General features: G+C 46.8%; 1 protein-coding gene across 1 annotated transcript in view; it reads right to left on the bottom strand.

Moving 5' to 3' along the window:
• LOC144684211 (tetraspanin-18B-like) overlaps positions 1 to 7,804 on the bottom strand; it is a 242,555-nt gene extending 234,751 nt beyond the window's left edge. Inside the window, exon 1 of the mRNA XM_078547850.1 lies at positions 7,571 to 7,804. The gene's annotated coding sequence lies outside the window, so the exon portion shown is untranslated. The remainder of the gene's footprint in view (positions 1 to 7,570) is intronic.
• Between the last annotated feature and the right edge of the window lie 19,140 nt (positions 7,805 to 26,944).

Genomic DNA, 26,944 nt, shown 5'->3' with positions numbered 1-26,944 from the left:
CTATTTTGGATACTGAGTGTTGGTTCCTCGGAAGAGTGCAGTCAGAGCCAGGTTTATGACACCACAGGTGGTTCTGCTGTACAAGAGGGAGGAAGAAGAGGGGAAGAGCACTAGTGATGTAGAGGATTTGTTAGGGGATCAGCCAGGTGTTTCTGTGGCTGTAAATGTGTCTCCAGGATGGTCTGTTGCCTCCCTGGCGCCAGGGTCAGAGTGGCTGCAGGACATTGTTCTCAGGGGAGGGTGAAAAGCCAGAGGTCTTGATCCACATTAGCACCAATGACTTAGGTAGGAAAGAGGATGAGGTCCTGAAAGTGGATTTCAGGCAGCTAGGAAGGAGATTGAAAAGCAGGGCCTCTAAAGCAGTTATCTCAGGATTACTCCCAGTCCCACATGCAACTGAATATAGAAATAGGAGAATAGGGCAATTAAACATGGCTGGAAAGCTGGTGTAGGTGAAGGGCATCAGATTTCTGAGGCATTGGGACCAGTTCTGAGGAAGATGGGACCTGTACAAGCCGGACCGGCTACACCTGAACAGGACTGGGAAGAATACCCTCATGGAGAGACGTGTGTGGCAGAGGGATGGGAACCTGAGGGCAAATTCAAAGCAGGGAACAGGAGATGGAGAATTAGTGAGTGATTCTGAATGACAGAAGTAGTTCAGGTTTAAAAAGTGTATAGCACAGGAATTTGGCAGTGTTAAAAGGTATATATGTAACTGCAAGATAAATAACATGGTGACATGATATTGTGTGAACGGAAACTTGGCTTAGAGGGGAACAAATGGCAGCTCAACATCCCTGGATAGAGTTTTCAGGCAGGATAGGAAGGGGGATTAAAAAAGGGTGGGGGTGTATCGTTATTGGTTAAAGAAACGACTACAGCTGTGAAAAGGGATGATATACCAAATGACGCATCAAATGAGGCCATATAGGTTGAGCTCAGTAAAAAAACAAAGGGCAGCCACACTGCTAGGAGTGTACTATAGAGCCCCAAATAGTGGAAGGGCGTTAAAAGAGCAAATATGTTGAAGGATTTGAGGGAAGTAATAGTTGGAGTCTTCAGTTACTCTAATGTCAATTGGGAAACAGTGTGAAGGGCATAGGGCAAAAAATTCTTCAACTGCATTCAAGAGAACTTTTTCAGCCAGCACATAAGCCCAACAAGAGGGGGCAACATTCTAGCTTTCCTCTTCGGAAATGAGGCTGGGCAAGTGCCAAATCAGTGGGAAGTTTTCAACAGTGAGATTCTATGGGCACAGTGTAGATGTATCCCCACAAAGAAAAAGGCTGCCACTGCCAATCTATAGCCCCCTGGTTATCCAGAAATATACAGAGTAAGATAAAGCAGAAAAACAAAGCTTATGACAGTCACAAAACACTTAATACTGCAGAAAGCCTAGAGAAGTATAAAAAGTATAAGGGTGAAGTAAAAAAGGAAACTAGGAAAGCAAAGAGCATTTATACTGGCAGGTAAAATCAAAGAAAACCCAAAGATGTTTTACCAGTACATTAAGAGCAAGAGGATAACTAAGGAAAGGGTAAGGCTGATCAGAAATGTACATGGTAACTTGTGCGTTGATGCTGAAGATGTGGGCAGGGTTCTCAATGAATGTACTGCCTCTCTGTCTTCGCTAAGGAGAGGGATGGTGCAGACTTTCTAGTCAAAGAGGAGGAGTGTGAAATATTAGATACAATGAGAGAGGAAGTACTGGAGGGACTGGCATCCTTGAAGATGGTTAAATCACCAGGGCCAGATCTATTGTATTCCAGGTTGGTAAAGAAAGACAGGGAGGAAATGACGGTCTCTGAGGATCATTTTTCAATCCTCACTAGAAACAGTCGAGGTACCAGAGGATTGGAGGTCTGCAACTGATGTCCTAATATGTAAAAGGGGTACGAGGGATAGGTGAGAAATTATAGGCCAGTCAGTCTGACTTCACTGGTGGGCAAATGATTGGAATCAATTCTAACAGACAGAAAAACTCAGTTAGAAAGGCACGGATTGATCAGGGATAGTCAGCGTGGTTTTGTTCGGGAAAGATCATGTCTTACTTCCTCAAAAAATTCTATTAAGTTAGTAACAAGGAGGATTGAGGGTAGTGCAATGGATGTTGTCTACATGGATTTTAGTAAGGCATTTGACAAGGTCCCAAATGGCAGACTTGTCAGAAAAGTAAAAGCCCCTGGGATCCAGGTGAAGGTGGCAATTTGGATCCAAAATTGGCTCAGTGACAGAAAACAAAGGGCAATGTTTGATGGATGTTTTTGAGTGGAACGCAGTTTCCAGTGGCATTTCACAGGGCTCCGTGTTGGGGCCCTTGCTGTACATATTAATAATTTGGACTTAAATGTGGGAGGCATGAATGGGAAATTTGCAGATGACAAATTGGCCGTGTAGTTGATAGTGAAGAGGATAGCTGTTGTCTCCAGAATTACATCAATGGTTTGGTTGAGTGGGTGGAGAAATGGCAAATGGAATTCAATCCGGAGGAGTGTGGGGTAATGCATTTTGGAAGAGCAAGCAAAGCAAGGGAATACTCAATAAACTAGAGGATGTTGAGAAGGGTTGAGGAAGTGAGAAACCTTGGAGTGAATGTCAATAGGTCCCTGAAGGAGGCAGGACAATGGATAAGGTGGTAAATAAAGCATATGGAATGATTTCCTTAATTGGGCGAGGTATTGAATACAAAAGCAGGAATGTAATACTGGAACTGTATAAAATACTGGTTAGGTCACAGCTGGAATTTTGCATACAGATTTGCTCACCACATTACAGGAAGGACAAAATTGCTCTGGAGAGAGTACAGAGGAGATTTACTAGGGCTTGAAAATTGCAGCTATGAGGAGAGATTGGATAGGCTAGGGTTGTTTTCCTCAGAACAGAGGAGGCTGTGGTGTGACCTAATTGAGGTGTACAAAATTAAGAGGGGCCTAGATAAGGTAGACAGGAAAGACTTGTTTTCCCCTAGCTGAGGGGTCAGTTACCAGGGGGCATAGATTTAAGGTAATTGGTAGAAGGATTGGAGGGGACATGAGGAAAAACCTTTTCACCCAGAGGGTGATGGGTGTCTGGAATTCACTGCCTAAGTTGTTGTTGAGGCTGAAACACTCAACTCATTAAAAGGTACCTGGATATGCACCTAAAGTGGTGTAGCCTGCAAGGCTATGAACCAGGTGCTGGAAAGTGGGATTAAAAATGAGCGTTAATTTTTTATTTCTCTTTTTATGGCTGGTGCAGACATGGGCTGAATGGCCTCTTTCTGCACCATAACCTTTCTATGGCTCTATGGTTCTGTCTGAATCAGCACATGTACAGGGGAACTCCAGGTACTGAGGATCATAAATAGAAACAGGAGTAGGCCATTTTGCCCATTAAGCCTGCTCCATCATTCAAAAAGGTCATGGCTAATTGTCACCTTAACTCCACTTTCCTTCCTGTCCCCAACAACCCTTGACTCTCTTGTCAATCAAAAATCTGTCTAATTCAGACTCGAGTAAATTCAATGATCCAGCCTCCTCTGCTCTCTGTGGGAGAGAATTCCAAAGACTAATGACCCTCTAAAAGAAGAAATTCCTCATCTCCATCCTGAATGGGACTTGGTGTTGCTGAGAAAAGAGACATATCAAAGCTTTTTGCCTTGCACTCATCAGGACAGATTGCAAGAATACCAATATAAAGGGAAAACAATTTATACGGTTTGAGAAGAGAGTGCTGATTGGTTGGCAAGTGGACTCTGGTAGATGCATTGTCATGGAGAATATTTGGAATGGGCAAGGTACAGATTGTACCCAACCAGCCCGTGCTTACAAAACTCAAAACAGTGCCCAACATTAGATGTGATTCCGTGATTGGGCAACATTTGCTAAATAATCTTCAGTGCTAAGAATTACGCTGACACCAAATTTAAGATTGTCACTTGGGCTCGCAGTGTGGCACATTTGCACATACTGGAAGTTACATACACAGGGCCCTGTTCTTTGCAGACAGAAAGAACATGTACATGCATTGCGCCTGTTTCAGCTAAACAAAATAAGTGACAGCCATTCGCTGACTCATTCCTTGGGGCAATGCCTTGATCAATCAGGGTCAAGCTGCCTGAATTAAATTTCAACATGTGTGGCAGTTAACTGACAGTCATCATCACTGGTGCATTCTCCATGGCAATGCCTCTACCAACCAGAGTCCACTTGCGTAACAATCAACACTCTTCACATACAGTATAAATTGTTGTACTGGTACTCTTGCGAAGTGTCCTGATGAGTGCAAGATGAAAAGCTTCAACATGTCTCTTTTCTCAGCAATACTGAGGTTTTGTACTACTAGGTCTCTGGTTTTCATTGCCATTATCTTTTTTATGGTAATGCTGGGGTTATCATCAGGTGCCTTATTTTAAAAAGGACAATCTCATCGACTGTGTTAAGACTTGTGCTTTGAAGGGATTCCTCTCAGGATCGTATCACTTCTAAATTTATATCTTTTTTAGAAGCAGGAAAGGGTGGGTTCCAGCACCTTGTAAACACCATCAAGGGGGTGCTGTGGATTGGCATGTCCAAAAATTGCCATCTCTTTCCCTCTCCCTCTGCCAGCCCCAAGTGGCAAAATGAGAGACCCTGTATTTTTAAACTGTGGCCCCTAGTTCTGGGACAAAAACAAAACTACCTGGAAAAACTCAGCAGGTCTGACAGCATCTGTGGAGAGAGATACAATTGACGTTTTGAGTCCATATGACCCTTCATCAGAACTAAGACATATAGAAATGAGATGAAATATATGCTAGTAGAAGGGGGTGGGACAGGAGAGCTCGATAGGGGCCCAGTGATAGGTGGAGGCCAAGAAGAGACTACCAAAGATGTCATAGACAAAAGGACAAAGGGGTGTTGATGGTGGTGATATTATCTATAGGATGTGCTAATGAGGACATGAAAGGAAGCAAGCAGGACAAGCTAGTGGCAGATGGCCCTAGTGTGGGTGGGGTGGGGGGAAGGAATCGAAATGGGCTAAAAGGTGGAGATGAAACAATAGATCGAAATAAATTTAAAAATAGGAGGGAAGAGAAAAAAATAGTTGTAAAAAAAAATTATAAATTATTGGAAAAAGGGGATCGGAAAGAGGGTGGGGATGGAGGAGACAGTTCATGATCTAAAATTGTTGAACTCAATATTCAGTCCGGAAGGCTGTAAAGTGCCTAGTCGGAAGATGAGGTGCTGTTCCTCCAGTTTGCATTGAGCTTCACTGGAACAATGCAGCAGGCCAAGGACGGACATGTGGGCATGAGAGCAGGGTGGTGTGTTGAAATGGCAAGCGACAGGGAGGTCTGGGTAATGTTTGCGGACAGACCGAAGATGTTCCGCAAAGCGGTCACCCAGTCTGAGTTTGGTCTCTCCAATGTAGAGAAGGCCGCTTTGGGAGCAACGAATGCAGTAGACTAAATTGAGGGAAGGGCAAGTGAAATGCTGCTTCACTTGAAAGGAGTGTTTGGGCCCTTGGACGGTGAGGAGGGGGCAAGTAAAGGGGCAGGTGTTGCACCTTCTGCGGTTGCATGAGAAGGTGCCGCGGGAGGGGGTTGAGGTATAGGGGGTGATGGAGGAGTGGACCAGGGTGTCCCGGAGGGAACGATCCCTGTGTAAAGCCGCCAGGAGGGGTGAAGGGAAGATATGTTTGGTAGTGGCATCATGCTGGAGTTGGTGGAAATGGCAGAGGAAGATCCTTTGAATGGGGAGGCTGGTGGGGTGATAAGTGAGGACAAGGGGGACCCTATCATGGTTCTGGGAGGAAGAGGAAGGTGTGAGGGTGGATGCGCGGAGATGGGCCGGACACGGTTAAGGGCCCTGTCAACCACCATGGGTGAAAAACCTCGGTTAAGGGAGAAGGAGGACATGTCAGAGGAACTGTTTTGGAAAGTGGCTTCATCAAAACAGATGCGACGGAGGCGAAGGAACTGAAAGAATGGGATGGAGTCCTTACAGGAAGCGGGGTGTGAGGAGCTGTAGTCGAGGTAGTTTTTTTTACAACTATTTTTTTCTCTTCCCTCCTATTTTTAAATTTATTTTGATCTATTGTTTCATCTCCACCTTTTAGCCCATATCGATCCCTTCCCCCCACCCCACCCACACTAGGGCCATTTGCCACGAGCTTGCTTCCCTTAATGTCCTCATTAGCACATCTTTTAGATAATATTACCACCATCAACACCCCTTTGTCCTTTTGTCTATGACATCTTTGGTAGTCTCTTCTTGGCCTCCACCAATCACTGGCCCCCTATCGAGCTCTCCTGTCCCACCCCTTCTACTAGCTTAAAGTTCATCTCATTTCTATATGTCTTAGTTCTGATGAAGGGTCATACGGACTCGAAACATCAACTGTATCCCTCTCCGCAGATTTTGTCAGACCTGCTGAGTTTTTCCAGGTATTTTTGTTTTTGTTCTAGATTTCCAGCATCCACAGTATTTTGCTTTTGCTCCTAGTTCTAGATTCCCTCAAGAGAGGAATCCTCTCAATAACCACCCTATCAAGCCCCCTCAAGATCTTATATATTACAGTAAAATCACCTCTCATTCTTCCAAACTCCAATGAGTAAAGGCTCAGCCTCCTCAACCTTTCCATTCCAGGAATCAGCCTAGGATTGGTGACTTGTGCTGAAGTGGGTGGCTCTCCAATAGCATTGATCTGTTCTCAGATTATTTGAGCAGAGGGAGAGGGAAGGAGATGGCAATTTTTAGGCATGCCAATCGACAGCACCTCCTTAATGGTGTTTACAAGGTCTTGGAACCCAACTTTCCTGCTTCTCAAAAGATATAAATTTAGAAGTGATACGATCCTGAAAGGAATCCCTTCAAAGCACAAGTCTTAACACAGTCGATGAGATTGTCCTTTTTTTAAAAAAAAAGGCACCTGATGATAACCCCTGTATTACCATAAAAAGATAATGGCAGTGAAAACCAGAGAGCGCAGTCCTCTGGCTCTGCTGTATCAGCACTGTGGTGCTGCTCTTCACAGTTCTGTTTCTTACTTTTGACTGGAATTACTTGGCTGCTACATTTCTTACTGAGGGAGACATTAACTGAACCAGATCTCTGTCAGTCTCTGTGTGTTTCATTAAACAAAACAGACCAGATAATGCATAAATTAATTTGTAATCTCCTTCACTCAACAGGCTGATAAAATCTCCCTCCTGCTAAATGCAGTGCTATCAACAGCTCAGTGTGTATACAATGTAGTTCAAGCAAAACTTAAGGAGCCACCGCTCAGTCTACAAATACAATCTTCTTATTTGTACCTTTTAACAGAAATGCAAATGTTCAGTTTGAACTTTCTGAAGCTAGACCACAGCAATTGGGTCCACTTGTAAGTGTCACGCTGTATTTGCCAAATGATTTCTGCAAAAGGATTGATCCTTCAACGTGAATGTGAAACATTAAGCACCAATCTGTGCATCCATGAGCAACTCAGATTAAACCTATCCTCGGTGATCAGAGCAAGCATACAGTTCATAAAAGCACACTTAGCTACATCAGTGTGAAAATTCAAACAACAGCCCAAAAATGTAGCTACAGTCATTTAGACTTACCTGTGCAGAATTACTTCAGCACTCAGGAGCCACAGTGAAATCTCAGTTATTCCTGTTAGCTTCTACCTTTATAGAACAGTTATAATTAAGATGTGTTAGGCAGGACCTCTAAGTGCAGAGTGTTGAGGGAGAGGCAACGGTTCAGTGCTAGTCCTCGTGAGAAAAGTCTGTGTCCTTTCCTCTCACTCACACAGGATTCAGCTGCTTTGTGCACTGACAGCTCAGCTCATTCACATACTCCGGAGCCAGCAGCTTGAGCAGTAGCCCAGCCTCTTGGCAGGAAGCTGTATGTCACAATATTCTAACAAATCTCACATGACTGCCTGAGAGAGAAAGAGTGAGAGTGGACTGGAGCTCAGACATGCCATGAAGGAGGAGAAGAGGATGCCTCTAGACACATAAAATCAGCACACACTTCCAAAACCATGTGGCTCTGTCAGAACAATCATGATTGTGTGTGTGCAAGAGAGACAGAAGATCATTTAATTACAGGCTTCCTGTGGTCTTGCAATGCTGGCTTCGTCACTGTGCCATTATTAATTCCAGCCAGTGAACAAATTAGCCGTTCATTCTTGAATATCCTGGGGGCTCAATGTGTTCATGGAACTTCAAAATTTAGGATGGAGTCCAGCCTGAGCTGAGTTTATAAAGCAAGAGGAATTTCAGCAGCACACCAGGCCCATGTATCACCAACACTCTTGTGTCCATGACATTTGAGAAAGAGCAAAATGCTGTCAACAAATATTAACTGCAAGATCAGAGGCTCACATAAAGGAAGAACTGGGCTGCATGCTTAGATGGCACATATCTTCTCTCATATTTCTTAATCCAACAATTGCCCTATCTCTATATACTTGCAGGAAAAAGGCTTCACATAATAGAGAACCAACACGTGAATACATGAACACATTTGGATCTTGTCCTGACCAACCTGCCTGTTGCAGGTTCACCTCTCTTTAAGAACATTTTATTCAATCATAATCTGCAACCTCCTAGCCTGGCAAATACTTCACTCTACCATTAAACCTGCCGACCAACCCTGGTTCAATGAGGAGTGTAGAAAAGCATGCTGGGAGCAATGAGGTGCTAGCTGTTGAAGTGGACGCAGCATGCTATAGATATAGATCTTATGACCAATGGATCAGGTTATAGCTCTGAACCCTGCCACATCTAGTCAAGGATGTGGTGCATAATTAAACAACTCACCGAACAAGGTGTCTCCATGAACATCCTTATCCTCAATGATGCCAGACCCCACTGCCTGAGTGCAAAAGACTAAGGTGTTTGCAACTATCTTCAGATAGAAGTGTCAAATGAATGATTTTGAAAGTCTTCAGCCAATTCCGTTCATGCCATGTGACATTTGAAAAGACTGAGTGCCCTGGACACAGCAAAGACAACTATCCAGCTCTAGTGTTAAAAACTTGTGCTCCAGGATTAGCTGTGCCCCTAGCTAAACTGTTCCATCAATATGCAAAGATGTCCACAAAAATTCAACACAGCCAATTTCTGCACCATCAGTTTACTCTCAATCATCTCCACAGCAATGGCAGAAGTTATCACAGTGCTATCAAGCACACTCATTCATCGATAACCAGCTCATTTCTGCCAGGACCACTTGACTCTAAATTTCAGCCTAAGTCCAAACATCAACAAGAGTTGAATTCCATCGGTATGGTGAGAATGATTGCCTTTGACATCAAGGCAACATTTGACCAAGTGTGGCATCAAGGAGCCCATAGGTCAATGGGGAGGGATGAGGGGGAAACTCTCCATTGCCGAGTGTCATACCTAGAATGAAGGTGGTTGTTGGAAGCCAATTATCCCAGTCCCAGAACAGCACTCAGGGCATTCCTCAGGGAAATGTCCTAGGCCCAACCATCATCAGCTGCTTCACCGATTATCTGAAGCGAAATGATTTGCAGGGCTACAGGGGAAAGGAGGGAAGTGACTAGTTGAGTTCCTCTTACAGAAAGAAAGCATAGATATGATGGGCTGAATGGACACCTTCTGTGTTGGACCCATACTCTAATAATTCCTTGTGCCCCATCATAAGGTCAGATGTGAGGATGTCTGCTATATGACCTGTCAATGTACTGCACTTTGGGGAATCTAGCCAAACACGGTTCTTTCATGTTGCTGCATGTTTTCTGTAACTGTCTCCAGCTGCTCTTTGGAAGGAACCAGGGGCATCCAAATTCTAAAATTATGTGGTAGCATGGTGGCAATGTCACTAGAATAGTAGCACAGAGGCTTAGGCTAATGCTTTGGGTACATGGGTTCAAATCCCACCATGGCATCTGGTGGAATTTAAATGCACTTAAAAAATCTGGAATTAAAAAGCTAGTCTCAGTAATGATAACCATGAAACTGTTGTCAATTGTCACAAAAACCCATCTGGTTCACTAATGTCCTTTAAGGAAGGAAATCTGTTGTCTTTACCTACATGTGACCCAGAGCAATGTGGTTAAGTCTTAACCACCCTTTAGCAAGCCACTCAGTTGCATCAAGCTACTAAAAAGTCTAAAAGGAATGAAACTGGACGGATCACCTGGCATCAACCTAGGCACTGGAAACAACAAGGGCAAACCCAGGCCTGTTGACCCTGCAAAGTCCTTACTAACATCTGGGGTCTTGTGACAAAATTGGGAGAGCTGTCTCACAGACTAGTCAAGCAACAGCCTGACATAGTCATCCTCATGGAATCATACATTGCAGATGATGTCCCAGACACCACCATCACCATCCCTGGGTATGTCCTGTCTCATCGGCAGGACAGACCCAGCAGAGGTGGCGGCACAGTGGTATATAGTCGGGAGGGAGTTGCCCTGGGAGTCCTCAATATCGACTCCGGACCTCATGAAGTCTCATAGCATTGGGTCAAACATGGGCAGGGAAGCCTCCTGCTTATTACCACTACTTCTCACCACACCCCACCCCCACATCCCTTTTTTTTTAACTGATGAATCAATACTCCTCCATGTTGAACACCAACTGGAAGCAGCACTGAGGCTGGCAAGGGCACAGAATGTACTCTTGGGTGGGGGAATTCAATATCCATCACCAAGAGTGGCTCGGAAGCACCACTATTGACTGAGCTGGCCAAATCCTAAAGGACATAGCTGCTAGACTGGGTCTGCGGCAGGTGGTGAGGGAACCAACAAGAGGGAAAAACATACTTCACCTCATCCTCACCAACCTGCCTGCCGCAGATGCATCTGTCCATGACAGTATTGGTAAGAGTGGCCGCTGCATAATGTTGTGGAGACAAAGTTCCACCTTCACATTGAGGACACCCTCCATCGTGTTTGATGGAATAGATTTTGAACTGATTTAGCAGCTCAAAACTGGTCCCCCATGAGGTGCTAGGGCCATCAGCAGCAGCAGAATTGCATTCAACCACAATCTGTAGCCTCATGGCCCGGCATATCTTGGCTCACCACCATAGGCAGCTCACCACAACCTTCTCAAGGGCAATTAGGGATGGGCATTAAATGCTGGTCTAGCCAGTGACACCCACATCCCATGAACAAATTTTAAAAATCAACTGCTACAGACAGAGCCACACCTATTGAGTGGCCACTTCTGGTTTTGTTGGTGTGCATAGTTCTGTGAGGGCCTCTTTTTGAGGAAATCCTACAGGTTTCAACAGATATATCCAGGTACAATTATTAGCCCCTATAGTCACAAGTAGCAGCATAAGGGCAAGTCTTAATTCATTGTTTAAGGTGTAAATACACTGGTATGCTGTCTCTGATTCAACTCATCTTTGTCAACCCGCAAATAGAAAAGTTGCCCAGAGCACCTATACATAGCATTCTATACATCCTATACACAATATCCTACACATCCTATACATAGCAGCCTATACATGCTATACATAGCATCCTGTACATTCTATATATCACTCCTATCTTGGAATTGCGCATTGGAATATCCCTTGAGATAGAGGCAGAGATAAAAGTTAGGATCTAAATTCAAGAAGCTCGTGGTAAGGTCATCTTTGGCCAAACAGAAAAACAGCAGAACGAATAAGCTATCGGACAGTAAAGAGCTTAGAATAGGATCATAGGGCAGAATTTAATGTCCTCCCCCAAGGCAAGTTTGGAGGTGGGGAGGCATTTAATCGGGTGAGAGTATGTCAGGTGTGGACCCCACAACCTTCTCAACTCTGCTCCAATTACATCTGGGTGAGAAGGCTCCTGGGTAACCTTCCACCCCAGTGCCAATGAAGACCTTAAAGTGGGCAATTAATGCCCACATAAGAGCCTCATCCCAATAATGCTGGTATTCAACCAGTTGCAAGCGGGGCATCTGCTATGTGGGGAGCCCGAGAAACAAACCTGGCATGTTTGCCTCCGCGTTCCCAGCAATGCTCCTCATTGCCAGGCACTCAGTACCTGATCGTGGAACTTGGCACTGGGAAGTGAGGGTACACTGAGAGCCACTCCTGCCCTTGCCTCTGGCCCACTTCCCCCCCTCCCACACCCGCCTCCTGTCCTGACTCATCTTTGGTTTGGGGTCCCTCACTGATCCTGGGCCTCTGGCCGGTGCATTGCTAACAGCTGCCAGCTCTCCCCTGGTGCCACTGCCTGCAGTGCACAGCTGCCAGCTCTCCCCTGGTGCCACTGCCTGCAGTGCACAGCTGCCAGCTCTCCCATGGTGCCACTGCCTGCAGTGCACAGCTGCCAGCCCTCCCCTGGTGCCACTGCCTGCAGTGCACAGCTGCCAGCCCTCCCCTGGTGCCACTGCCTGCAGTGCACAGCTGCCAGTCTCTGATTGGCTGGCTGCTCTCAGGGGGTGTGGAATTTCAATCCCTGAGGTCCTTGATTCAGAATTTAATATCCTCCCCCAAGGCGAGTTTGGAGGTGGGGAGGCATTTAACCAGGTGGGAGTATGCCGGGTGGGGACCCCACCACCTTCCCAACTCTGTTCCGATTAATTCCGAGGCGAGAAGGCTCGTGGGTAACCTTCCACCCCACTGCCAACTGAGACATTTAACTGACTGGCACAGAAATGGTAGGTCTTCCCCAACAGCAGTGACACGGAGCTCTTGTCAGCTCTCCAAAAGTCATAGAATGCTCACAACGCAAAAAGAGGCCATTCAGACCGTTGAATCTGTGCTACCTCCCTGCAAGAACAATTTAGTTAGTCCCACTCTTGCCTTTTCCCTGTAGACCTGCATTTTTTTTTTCTTTCAGATTGTTATCCAATTCCCTTTTAAAAGCCATTGTCGACTGCCTCCATCAACCTCTCAGGCAGTGCATTCCAGATTGTAACCACTAACTGAGTGGTGTCTCACAAGGAACCGCATTAGGACCAGTTTGGTTGTTTAATGGTCTTGACTTGGGTATACCGGATGTAATTTCAAAGTTAACAGATTATATGAAGCTTTGAGTCACTGTGAGAACAATGAGAGAGGTGAGAGCACAGCAGGAATAAAAGGAGTGTCAGAGAGAGCAGGAGACTTACTGCGAGACCAGCAGGAGAAGCGAGCAACAGTGGGGATAAAAAGAGCATCTGAGAGAGAGAGCAAGAGAGTAACCGCAAGACCAGTGAGAGAGGCAAGAGTACAGCAATGATAAAAGTTGCGGTGCAGAGAAGAAGATTATCATTGTGAGACCAGCAGGAGAGGCGGGCAACTGCGGGAATATAAGGAGCTTCAGAGGGAACGAGAGAGTTACTGCGAGACCAGTTACCAAAGAAAATCAAGCTGTGACATCACAGGAAACCACATAGATGATTGGTTGGTAAATAATTTTCTATTTTCTATTAAAACTCAGGTATTAGTTCCAAATTAGGAGTTGGGAAAGTAAGAATTTAAATTGAGTCACTATATTGGTAAGTGAATTAATAAGGTCATGAGTTCAATGCAGGTCTAGAAGTATTAATTGAGTTTAATAGTCCAAGCAGAGCATGAACTAAATTGTTAGAAAGAGAAAAGAGGTTTTATTTTCCATCATGGTCATCGGAAATCTGTTGCTTGCAATTCCTGTGCTATGTGGGAACTTCAGGATGCTTCCTGTGTCTTTAGTGACCATGTGTGTAGGAAGTGTCTCCAGCTGCTTGAGTTCAACTCAGGATTTCTGAGCTTGAGGGGCAGCTGGAGTCACTGCAGAGCATCAGGGAGGATGAAAATTTCCTGGACCATATGTTCCAGGAGATGGCCACCCCGCAGGCAGTAAGAGTTCAGGTTAGTGGGTGGGTGGATATCCAAAGTGTAGGAAGAGGCAGGAAGCACAGGAGTCTTCAGGGTATGTGCCACTCTCAAACAGATACTCAGTATTGGAGCCTGCTGGGAGTGACGGTATCCTGAAGGAGTACAGTCCAGACCATAGCATTAATGAGCAAGGGAGAAACAGCAAAGAGTAGAAATGCAGTTGTTATCAGATATTTCACAGTCAGGGGACAGGTCAGCATTTCTGTAACCATCATTCTGAGTCCTACATGGTGTGTTACATCTCTGGTGCTGGAGTAAAGGACATCATGGAGAGGGGGCAGAATATTCTTCAGTGGGGTAGGAGTTAGCCAGAAGTTGCAGTACATGTTGGTCCCAATTACATAGAGGGGACAGGCATCGAGGTTCTTTGGTCAGGTTTTCAGGAGCTAGGGGCAAATTTAAAAAGTAGGAATACAAAGGTAGTAATCTCTGGATTACTCCCAGTGCCACATGCTGGACAGAGTGGAAATAGGAAGGAAGTGAGGGTCAATGCCACCCACTATCCTGAACTCTTACTGCCTGTTTAAACTGTCCCTTGTGAATTGGTGCCTTTTGCCCCGAACTGGTCCCAAAGCCCCAGGAACCTGAACCCCTCCTTCCTGCACCATGATTTAAGCCCACTCAGATGTGAAACCTTTCTACACAAGATAAAGGCAGGTGTCTCTGTCCAGGGCCTCTTCCCTGTGCTTTGTGCAGCCTTCAGACCAAAGTGATGGTCCGGCCTCACACTCCCTGGACACATTACTGATGCCTGCACCTCGAAGGTGCTGGTCATTGCTGCCAGAATGTCCTGGGCAGGGGCCACAGAGTTCTCTCATACTCTCTGTGTATTCTCAGCACCTTTAAGGTGGGGCTGGTCCCCATCTCTTCAGCATCTGTGGCCAATGACACTGTGCTCCCAGAGGGGTCAGGTGCTGAAGGCAGACAAAGGATCAGTTATATTTAAAGTTTTATGGCTGTGTCTCTATGATATAACCCTGATCACAGAGTGCAAGCGAGCTGCCCTCAGCCAGACAGGAGTCATTCTCAGAGGCGATGTGAAGATTTATGGAGTGTCCTCACTGCATGTCATCATCATCCTCCTGCAATCGAGCAACTATTAGGGCCTCCACTGCCTCTCCATGACAGAAGCGTGATCACAGAGGGCTTTGGCACTGCCATAAGCCAGATTGGAGTCAAACGTTCACAACTGTGATGTGAAGATCTATGGAGCATTCTCACTGCACATCGTCATCATCCTCCACAAATATATCAGCTATGAGGGCCTCCTGAGCACACTTGCCTCACCCCTGTCATCGTCACCTTCGAGGGCTTCCTCGCCCTCATCCCTGTTGGCATCTTCCTCATTGGAGGAGACCTCCAGCTCCTCCATCTCCTCCTCAGCCAGCTCCTCACCCCGTTGCAGCGCCAAGTTCTAAAGGGCGCAGCAAACGACAATGATGTGTGACACCCTCTGTGGACTGTATTGCAGGGCTCCACCAGACCAGTCCAGGCACCGAAACCACATCTTCAGCATCCTGATGGTCTGCTCCACCAAGTTGCGAGTTGCAACTAGATATACCATCGCGCTGCTGCAGTCTGAGGCCACCGCACAGATGTCATCAGCCACGTCCTTTTGCAGGTAGCCCTTATCCCCGAGGAGCCATCCCTGCAGCCTCTGTGGACCCTGGAAGACTTTGGGGATCTGTGACTGACTGAGAATGTAGGAGTTATGCACAGTCCCTGGAAATTGTGTGCAGACCTCCAGGATGCGTTTGTGGTGGTCGCATACCAGCTGCATATTCAGCGAATGGAAGCCACTGCGGTTGACATAGTTCACCACGTATTGCGGCAGAGATCTGAAAGCCACATGAGTGCAGTCGATAGCAACCTGCACCTTGGGAAACCAGAGATCTGGGCAAATCCAATCACTCTTGCATCCTGGCTCTCCTGTTCCCGGGCGAAACGCACAGAGTTGTGTGCCCTCACGAAGATGGCATCCATGACCTCATGGATGCTTTTGTGGGTGGAGGCTTGTGATATCCCATGGAGGTCACCTGTGGAGCCCTGAAAGGAGCCACTGGTGTAAAGATTGAGCGCCGCTGTCACTTTCATGGCCACTGGCAGTGGATGCCCTCCATGTCCCCGTGGCACCAAATCCTGCAGTAGCTGGCAGATGTGACTGACCAGTTCCCTAGGCATGTGCAGTCTTCAGCGACACTGGTTCTCAGTCATCTGCAGGAATGAAAGGTGGTGTCTATAGACCCTGGGTGTTACTAGGCGCCAACCAGCGACGGCTCACTGTGGCTCTTCCACGGCGTGTGCAGGAGCCCCAGCCTCTTCCAGAGGGTGCTGCTCCTCTCTCTGCCCAGCCAGGCACCTCCATCACTCTCTTCTCCATTATCCTCGCTCTCTGTAAGCCACGGGGCATACATCTAGTTCAGCATGCTCTGTGATCCAGATGTACTCCTCCTGCACGATGAAAGAGAGAGACGTGTGTGTTGGCTTGGGTTTAGAACCTCTCTTGGTTAAGTCTGAAGGCCCCTCAAAGCATCCTGGAGAGCACTGGCCACCACTTGGATGGCCAGAGTTTAGTGCGCTGCATGGCTGACCGAAACCCCAGCCACCTCCGCCCCACTCCACCCGACCGATTGGCAGCAGCTTTGCCCACTGGACTGCATGCTGTGCTCTCAGCTCAGGCACAGGCATTCTCCTAACACACACTACAAGGCTGCAGTGTTAGCTTGAACCATGGGGAGACTGGTCCAAACCAGGATGATGACATTGCAAGAGGCTGTGAGCACCTCCACCAGTGACTGCTCCATGGCCAACTTTAGCAAGGAGATTGTACAACGTGCCCAGTCGTCCAATTGTTCTACAATTCACTAAAACGCTCATTAGATTGCAGTCTGTGCCCGAGCTCTTGGTGTCACTTTGATGCCTCTGCTTGAGTGGGCAGATAAGCTCGAGGCCCAACTCCAATCAAATCAATGGCTGCACCTGAACTGTCTCAGCTGCAGAGGAATTGTCACTTTATATAAGGTTTCCCTAATGCATGGCTGCTTCCCTCGCCCACCCACCCCACCCCCCACGTGCTTGTGCACTACCTTCAACCGCAGGGCAGTCCTTGCCCCCCCTTCAACATGCCTGAAACGCAGGGCAGCCCTTGCCCCCACCCCCAAGTTGCCTCAACCACAGGGCAGCCCTTGTCCTCCACCCACCCAACACGCCTCAACCTTAAAGTCTAACAGGCGACCCGGGTGAGCGCTCCTCATCGTTACTGTGCACTTACCTTCGAGTTCCCCTCAAAGTGCAGCCCGCCAAGAGCACACCTTTTACATGCCGTTGTGAAACATGCCAACGTGGGCGAATGCCAACGTGGGCGGACGATTCAGTGGTGGGGGGGTGAGGGGGGTGTGGGGGGGACAATTCCGGAGGGCTGGGCTGATAATGATATCTAGATCTATTACAATGAGGTTCCCAACATCTGGTGACAGGAAATGTGGCCTGCCATCAACAGGCTGAGCAGACGATCGCAAACTAGTTTCACAACGCCATGGAACCGATTTTCGGCCTTCTCGCCATATTGTTATGCCTGACACCAGCGGGCACGGACGATTCTGCCCAGAATCTTTTTGGCTAGAGCTCAGGAGCAAAAAAGGTGCAATTGTATTGCTTGGGTAGTCTATAGGCCACCAACTAATGGGAAAAATATAGAGGAACAAATCTGCATGGAAATTACATGGAGTTGCAAGCAAGAATTATAGAGTAGTATGTGGACTTTAATTATCCAATTATAGACTTGGATGATTGATTCTCCCATTGCTTCAATGGATTAGTGTTCAGCATGTAAAAAATTGGTTTACCACCTCCATTAATGTCGTCTCATGTGACCTTAGACCAAGTCTCAATTTGCATAATCGATTTAAAATACTGCATATGAAGTCAGTTTTGGAAGGATGGATGGAGGTATTGGCTTTGTACCATGCTCACTTGTCCTGAAGGCACTGACCCTGTTCTCCCCAAATGTCAAAATCACTTGATGACAGTTTTCTCCACTTGGGTCTGTCCAAGGTTGCCTGTCTCATCTGTCTGTATGTGGGAGTCTTCCATGCAAACCACATGGGAATGTTGGCTGATGATTGCTCAAAGTTCAGCACCATTCACGACCCCTCAGATACTGAAGCAGTCCATGTCCAAATGCAGCAAGACCTGGACAATATCCAAGCTTGGGCTGACAAGTGGCAAGTAACATTCATGCCACACAAGTGCCAGGCAATCACCATCTCCAACAAGAGATAATTTAATCATTACCCCATAACATTTAATGATATTACCATTGCTGAATCCCCCACTATCAACATTCTGGGGGTTACCATTGACCAAAAATTGAACTGGACTAGCCATATGAATACTGCGACTACAAGAGCAGGTCAGAGGCTAGGAATTGTGCGATGAGTAACTCACCTCCTGACTCCCCAAAGCCTGTCCACCATCTACAAGGCACAAGTCAGGAGTGCAATGAAATACTCTCCATTTGCCTGGATGAGTGCAGCTCCAACAACACTCAAGAAGCTTGAACCATCCAGGACAAAGCATGCCTTCCACAACATTCATTCCCTCCACCACCACGCACAGTGGCAGCAGTGTGTACCATCTACAAGATGCACAGCAGAAACTCATCAAGGCTCCTTAGGTAGCCCCTTCCAAATGCAAGACCACTGCCATCTAGAAGGACAAGGGCAGCAGATAGATGGGAACACCACCACCTGGAAGTTCCCCTCCAAGTCACTCACCATCCTGACTTGGAAATATATCGTCGTTCCTTCACTGTCGCTGTGTCACAATCCTGAAGCTTCCTCTCTAACAGCACTGTGGGTGTACCTACACCACATGGACTGCAGTGGTTCAAGAAGGCAGCTCACCACCACCGTCTCAAGAGCAGCTAGGGATGGGCAACAAATGCTGACCTAGCCAGTGACGCCCACATCCCATGAATGAATTTTAAAAATGACCAACCCTGTGAAGCTGAACTCTGATGAGCAGGCTCTCGATGCCAGGTATGCAGCACTATGCAAGAACCTCGGTGTTGGGGATTTTATCCTGCCACCTGATGTTGCAAATAGATCTCAGACAGTGAAGATAAAATGCTTCTAGTTGTTTTATGTGATGCCGGTGGGTTGTCCAAGTCTTGCACCCATAAACAAGTAGTGATGTAAGAACCACAGCCCGGTAGACTTAGAGACAAACTCCATGCTTTTTCCAAAGTCTGTGAGCGAGCCAGCCAAATACTGAGGTTGGCAAAAGACTAGGTAGTATTAGTGTAAAGGGCAGAGAGGGGCAAGGGTTCCTAGAGTGTGTTCAGGAGAATTTTCTACAGTAATATGTTTCCAGTTCAATGAGAAAGGAGGCATTGCTGGACCTGGTCCTTGGGAATGAGGTGGGCCAATTGGATGAAATGTCAGCACGGGAACATTTAGGGGACAGTGATCATTGTATCATAAGGTTTAGGTTGGTTATGGAAAAGGATAAGGGATAATCCAGAGTCAGATAATTAACTCGGGGAAAGCCAACAATGGGGTGAGAATGGATCTGGTCCAGATAAATTGGAATCAAAGGTTGACAGGAAAAATGTATCTGAACAATGGGCTGCCTTTAGAGAAGAGATAGTTCGGGCACAGACAAGGTATATTCCCATGAAGTGGAAAAGCTGGACAAACAAATCCAGAGCTCATTGGATGATAAAAGAGATAGAGATTAAGATGAAGAAGAAAAAGTGTGCTTATGACAGATGTCAGGTGGACAATACAACTGAGAACCAGGCTGAATATAGAAGATTCAGAGGGGAAGTGAAAAAGTAAATAAGAGAAGCAAAGAGAGAGTATGGAAAGAGATTAGCAGCTAATGTAAAAGTGAATCCAAAAGTATCTTGTTAGCATATAAATGGTAAAAGAGTGGTTGGAGGAGGAGTGGGGGCCAATCAGGGGTGAAAAGGGGATTTACGCATGAAGGCAAGGGGCATGACTGAGGTATTAAATGAATACTTTTCATTTGACTTATTAAGGAGGAAAATGCCACCCAGGTCATGTTGAAAGAGGAGATAATTCAGACATTAGAAGGGTTTAAAATTGGTAGGAGGAAGTATTGGATAGGCTGTCTGTACTTAGAGTTAATAAGGATTGGATGTGATGATACTGAGGGAAATGAGAGTGGAAATTGCAGAGGTACTGGCCATAATATTCCAGTCTTCCTTAGGCTCTGGGGTGGCACCATTGGACTGGAGAATTGAAAATGTTACACCTTTGTTCAAAAAAAGAGTGTAAAGATAAGCCCAGCAACTATAGGCCAGTCAGTTTAACTTTGGTGGTGAGTAAGCTCCTAGAAACAATAATCAGGGCAAAATTAATAGTCATTTGGGAAAGTGCAGGTTAATTAAGGAAAGCCAGCATGGATTTGTTAACAGAAAATCATGTTTAACTAACTTGCTGGAGTTTTTTTGATGAGGGGCAGAATTTTCCATGCCTGCTGATGGCGGGCATGATAGGTGGCGTAAGCAGACAATATGGCGCAATCGGTTTCTAGGCGACGGGAAGGCAGGTTGCGATTGTCCACTCAGTCCCCCTACGGCGAACCGCATTTCCCGCCATCAGTCATCGGGAACCTCATTTTAATACATCAGCATATCATTATCAGGCCATCCCGCCAGGCTCTTGCACTCCCGCTGGATCATCCATCCACGTCGGCGAGAAAGCACGCCGAAGTGTTTCACAACGCACAGAGGCGACATGCACTTGGCGGCCTGCACTTTGGGTGAACTGGGGATGAGTGCGCGGCATCGTTCTGCAGAGCTCGCCAGGATCACCTGTTGCTTTGCAGGCTTCAGGGCACCAGGGGGGGATTCGGGGTTAAGTGGCGCCCTGCTTCAGAGGCAACTTTTGGGGGTGAGCGGGAGCAGGGGCAGGTGCAGCTTTGCTGTTGAGGTGACTAGTGGCAGAGGGGGTGGTGGTGGTTAAGGGCAGTTGAGGCGACTGGGACCGGGGGGTTAAGGGCAGCCCAGCCGTTGAATATAGTGCACAAGCATTCGAGGTGGGGGGTAGGGTGGGCGAGGGAAGTGATCTCGCATTCGCGAAACCTGTAGAAAGTGACCATTCCTCTACAACTGAGACAGTTCGGGCGCAGCTACATTGATAAGATTGGGTCGGGCTCCGAGCTTATCTGCCCACGCAAGCAACACAGAGGCATCAAAGTTCCACCAAGTTCTCCAGAGCTGGTGTGCGACCACCAGAAACGCATCCCGCAGGTATGCGCACGGTTTCCAGGAAGTGTGCACAATGCCTACATCCTCAGTCAGTCACAGAGCCCTGGAGTCTTCCGGGATCCACAGAAGCTGCAGGGTTGGCTCCTTGGAGTCCTGCAATACAGTCCACAGAGGGTGTCACACATCGTCGTCGTCACTTGCTGCACCCTTTACAGCCTGGCGCTGCAACAGGGAGAGGAGCTGGCTGAGGAGGAGACGGAGAAGCTCCATGTATCCTCCGACGAGGAAGATGCTGATGGGGATGAGGCTGAGGAGGTCCTCAGAAGTGATGATGATGGGGATGTGGCCCTTGCACTGGCTAGACAAGGCAGGCGTGTTCGGGAGGCCCTCATAGCTGCCAGATTTGGGGAGGATGATGAAAACATGCAGTGAGGAGACCCCATAGTTCCTCACATCGCAGTTGTGAACGTTTGACTCCAGTCTGGCTTATGGCAGTGCCAATACCCTCTGTGATAATGCTCATGTCATGGAGAGGCAGTGGAGGCCCTAATAGTCGCTCGATTGCAGGAGGATGATGACAACATGCAGTGAGGACACTCCATAGACCTTCACATAGCCTCTGAGAATGTCTGACTCCTGTCTGGCCGAGGGCAGCTCACTTGCGCTCTGTGATCAGAGTCATATCATAGAGACACAGCCAAGAGACTTTAAAAGCACCTGATGCTTTGTCCGCCTTCAGCACCTGAGCCCAACAGGAGGTGGAGCTCAGCATCACTGGTCACAGATGCTGAAGAGATGGGGACCAGCTCCACCTTAATGGTGCTGAGAGCACACAGAGAGAATGATGGAACTCTGTGAAGCCTGCCCACTACATTCTGGCAGCAATGACAAGCACCATTGAGGTGCAGGCAGGGAGACATTCTTGGGAGTTTATTGACAATAGTGAACATTATGTACAAGTGATTAACACCCGTGCCCAGGCTGTACAATTATAACTTCTTCGCTTTCCTAACCCTGCCGCTATGTCTCGGTGCTCTCCCGACATCCACAGTGGAGTTGGAGGCAGCCTGCTGACTACTACGCCCTGTCTGTGATGACCTTGGCGGTCATCCTCTGGAGGGCCGAGACCTGGAGGGCCCCAGTCTGGCTTCAGGGTCCTGCTGTGTGGCAGTGGCACCCTCCTCGGCCTGTGAAGCCAGATCTGCGGAGGTCACAGGAGGAGGGGAATGGACCGGACACTCTCGGAGTCATCTGGATGGATGGGCCCAGAGACTGCTCCCTATGGGTGCACGAGGGCCCCTGGCTGACTCCTTGAGGAGCAGGGGCAGCTGGAGTGAGATTGAGCTGCCCAGCACCCCTCTCGCGTACACACTGCTGGAGGCCAACTATGGCATCAGCGATGCAGTTAAGCCCGCACAGCAGTGCAGGAGTGATGTCCTGGACCAAGGTCTCCATGGCGGCCACCATCCTGCCAGTGTTGACCTTGGTGCATTGGCATGCCAGCACTAACACTTCAGACTGAAGGAAGGCGGACCCCTCCAACATGCCTTGCAATCTGAGGAGTGCAGCGGACATCCCTTCCTGATGTTCCTGAGCTTACCTTTGCAGCTTCAGCAACTGTGAAATTACCAAATCCAGAGGCTCGTCATCTGACTCAGACTCAGCAAATTTCTGGTCCTCCGAGTGCCAAACACCTGGGAAGTTCCTGTCTCCACCTACTGTGGATCAGACAGTGCAATGTGCTCACCAGATTGTGATCCTGAGGCTACTCTAAAGCTTGGTCCCGCCGAGGTGTGTATCCCTGTGCTGGTGGAGGGTGTGGGTGAGCGCTGTGAGGGGACTTCAATTGGGGTTTCAGCAGATTTCTCTTCGGAGGTTTCTTCAGGGCTTGATTAGAGGCCCTGGGTCAGGAACTCTGTTGGCTGTTTGGCAGATATGCTGCGAAAACAAGGGGAGATAATTAGTGCATGGCAGTGAAAGAGGACACATCACTCACGGCATGGTTATCTGATGGATGTTGCACTGCTGGATCCTCACTTGGTAGAGGAGTGCCGACCTCACCGTCAGCACAGGACCGGTCCCAGTCATCGCTGGCCAGCTGGATGGCTGTATTTTCAAAGTCCGTGAGGACCTTGATTTTGGGCATTCCGTCACTGGTCTGTGAACTCTCTCTCTTGCTGTGTGCCAGCTTGTCCTGCATGGATGGAAATGGAGAGAGTGTAAGCAGAACGTCTGCCAGGCCAGATGAAAAATATGTCTGGGACGTGTGGGTGGTGAGAGGTCCCATGGACAGGATGAGGACAATGACGGTGTATGTGAGAGAGTGAATGATGATGTCCCTTGCACTGACAGTGAGTGAGGGCCCTGTGGATGTGTGATGGGTTTCTGAGTGTGTGAGTTGAGATTGATGAGGAGAGTGACTTACCCTGGCAGAAAGGAGGAGATCATTCATCCTCTTGCGGCACTGGGTGGCTGTTCTCCTCTGCAGGGTGTTCGCGTTGTCCACCGCTGCCACCACCTCCCAAGCTGGGTTGGTCACGTTGTTGCCCATCCTGCAGCTAGACTGGGGGTACAGGACATCCCGGCGGGCCTCTAGGGCATCCAAAGGTTGCTCAAGAGACCCGACATTTAACCGGGGGGGGCTGCAGTCTTCTTCAGTTTCAGGGCCGTGTCTTCCATGCAGCAGTGGTGATCTGGAAGCAATGAGTGCTATCTTGCGCCTAGACTTTAGACATGGCATCCTGCATGATGTAGCAGTGGGGTGCTGGCAGGCGGGTGAACGAGAATCCACCTGCCATGGAAATGGCGTGTTTCCTGGGAGCGCATAAATAATGAGGTGGGTTTGGAACGGCGGGAAAACCCGCCATTGCAACTGGCGGGTAAAACATCATTTTACCCGCCTACCACCACACTTAATGCAAATCTGGGAAAGTTCCACCCAAGGTAACAGGGAGTTGATCAGGGTAATGCTGTTGATGTGGTGTACATGGACTTCCAGAAGGCATTTGATAAAGTGCCGCACAACAGACTTGTGGGCAAAGTTATAGCTCATGAAATAAAAGGGACAGCAGCAATATGGATAGGAAATTGGCTGAGTGATAGGAAACAGAGCGTAGTGGTTAACGGGTGTTTTTTGTGCTGAAGAAGGTTTGTAATGGAGTTCCCCAAGGAACCAAATTGGGACCCTTGCTCTTCCTGATATGTATTGATGACCCAGACCTTTGTGTACAGAGCATGATTTCAAGATTTACAGATGATGCAAAACTTGGAAGCATTGTGAACTGTGAGGAGGATAGTTTAGAACTTCAAAAGGACATAAAGAATTTAGTGGAATGGATGGATAAGTGACAGTTGAAATATGAAGTGATTCATTTTGACAGGAAGAATGCGGAGAGACAATATAAAATAAAAGGTAAAATTCTAAAGAGGGGAGTAGAGGGACCTAGGTATATTTGTGCATAAATCATTGAAGGTGCCAGGACAGGTTGAGAGTTCAGTTAAAATATACAACATCCTAGGCTTTACACATAGGGGCATAGAGTATAAAAGCAAGTTATGTTAAACTTGTATAAAACACTTGTTCGGCCTCAACTGGAGTATTGCGTCCAGTTCTGGCACCACGTTTTAGGAAAGATGCGAAGGCGTTTGAGAGATTGCAGAAAAGATTCATGTGGATGGTTCCAGGGATGTGGAACTTCAGTTACGTAGATAGATTGGAGAAGTTGGAACAATTTTGGGACAATTAACTGGTTAAGGAGGATTTACACAAAGTACACAAGTACAGCAATATTCTTAGAATAGGCAGATTGAAGGAGACACAATGCATTTACTTGACAAAACACTGGAGGTGCTGATTCATAAAGTGAAGGTAAGGAATCTGTTATCTATGTAATGCCCCCATACAGATGAAGACCAGCGACCTGCTGTTTGGAGGGTCTGTATGGCTCATGTTTGAGAGACCTGGGGGTGTATGTAACAATCTTTGAATGTGGCAGGGAAAGTAGAGAAAATTGTTTAAAGGACATAGGGGATCGTTGGCTTTGCTAATAGAGGCATAGAGTATAAAACAAATGATGCTAAGTCTTTACAGAACACTTGTCAGGTCCAGCTGGAGTGTTGTGGCCAATTCTGGGCAGGACATTTTAGGAAAGATGCCATGACCTTGGAGACAGTGCAGAAGGGATCAATGAGAATTGCACCAGGGGTGCAGGACTTCAATTATGTGGAAAGACTGGTGAAGCTTAAAGAAGAGCAGGTTAAGGAGAGATTTGATAAAAGTATTAAAATTCATGAAAGATTTTGATCAGAGAACATAAGGAAGGGACAGTTTCCAGTGGCAGAATGGTCAGTTACAAAAGGCACAGATTGAAGTTACTTAACAAAAGAGCCAGTCACAGGATAAGGAAAAATAAATGCACAGCAAGCTGTTCTGCTTTGGAATGCGCTACCTGAAAGATTCTTGGAAGTGAGTTGAATTAAAACCACATGGAGGGGAAAAAGTGTAGCGCTAAAGGGGGAGAACAGGGGAAATGGGACTAATTTAATAGTTCTTTGAAAGAGACAACATAGGCACAATGGGCTGAATTGCTTCCTTCTGTGCTCCATCATTCTTTGATTCCTTGACTATGTAGAGGTAGATGTCAGTATAATCACATGGAGATCCTCAGGAGACATTTTGGATATTCTCTAAACTTAATCCTTCCAATGAACAATCCCTTTGTGCTACAATGTTACATAGTAAAGAGATGTTGCATCAGTATCATTACATATACATCTGAACATACGAGTTAGGAGCAGGAATAGGCCACTCAGCTGCTCAAGCCTGCTCCGCCATTCAATAAGATCGTGGCTGATTTGAATGTAACCTCAAGCCCACATTCCTGCCTACCCCCAATAACCTTTCATCCCCTTGTTAATCAAGAATTGTCCAGCCCTGCCTTAAAAATATTCACTCTGCTTCTGCCGCTTTTTGAAGAAGAGTTCCAAAGACTCATGACCCTCTGAGAGAAAACATTTCTCCTCATCTCTGTCTTAAGTGAGCAAGCCCGTATTTTTAAACAGTGACCCCTAGTTCTAGATTCTCCCACAAGAGGAAACATCCTCTCCACATCCACCCTGTCAAGTTCCCTCGGGATCTTAAAGGTTTCAATTAAGTCGCCTCTTACTCTTCTAAATTCCAGTGGATACCAGCCTAAACTGCCCAGCCTTTCCTCATAAGACAACCCGCCCATTCTTGGTATTAGTCTAGTAAACCTTCTCTGAACTGCTTCTAACATATTTACAGCTTTCTTTAAATAAGGAGACCAGTACTGTACATAATACTCCAGATGTAGTCTCACCAATGCTCTGTACAACTGAAGCATAACCTCCCTACTTATGTATTCAATTCCCCTTGCAAGAAATTATAACATTCTATTAGCTTTCCTAATTATTTGCTGTACCTGTATACTAACTCTTTGTGATTCATGCACTAGGACACGCAGATCTCTCTGAATCTCAGAGCTCTTCAATCTCTCACCATTTAGATAATAAGCTTCTTTTTTATTCTTCCTGCCAAAATGAATGATTTCACATTTACCCACATTATACTTCATTTACTAGATCTTTGCCCACTCACTTGACCTATCTATGTCACTTTGTAGCCACCTTATGTCCTCTTCATAATTTACTTTCCTACCTATCTTTGTATATATATTCAATATATTGCATACATGCACTTCACATTAATAAAAGCAAATGGCGGAGACTGTTTTTTGTTTGTAGTCAATACCTTCTAATGCAAAATTAATGTAAAAAGTGACCATGTACATAAGAATAACAACTACTTGCTTTTATAGAATGTCTTTAACATAATATAATGTTCCAAAGTGCTTCATAAGAGCTTCATAAAGCAAAGTTTGACAACAAAGGGAAAAAT

Source organism: Cetorhinus maximus, chromosome 9, assembly GCF_964194155.1.
Source record: "Cetorhinus maximus chromosome 9, sCetMax3.hap1.1, whole genome shotgun sequence".
Lineage (NCBI taxonomy): Eukaryota > Metazoa > Chordata > Chondrichthyes > Lamniformes > Cetorhinidae > Cetorhinus > Cetorhinus maximus.
The sequence above is the reverse complement of the archived record's forward strand: the minus strand, read 5'-3'. Positions and strand labels throughout refer to the sequence as shown.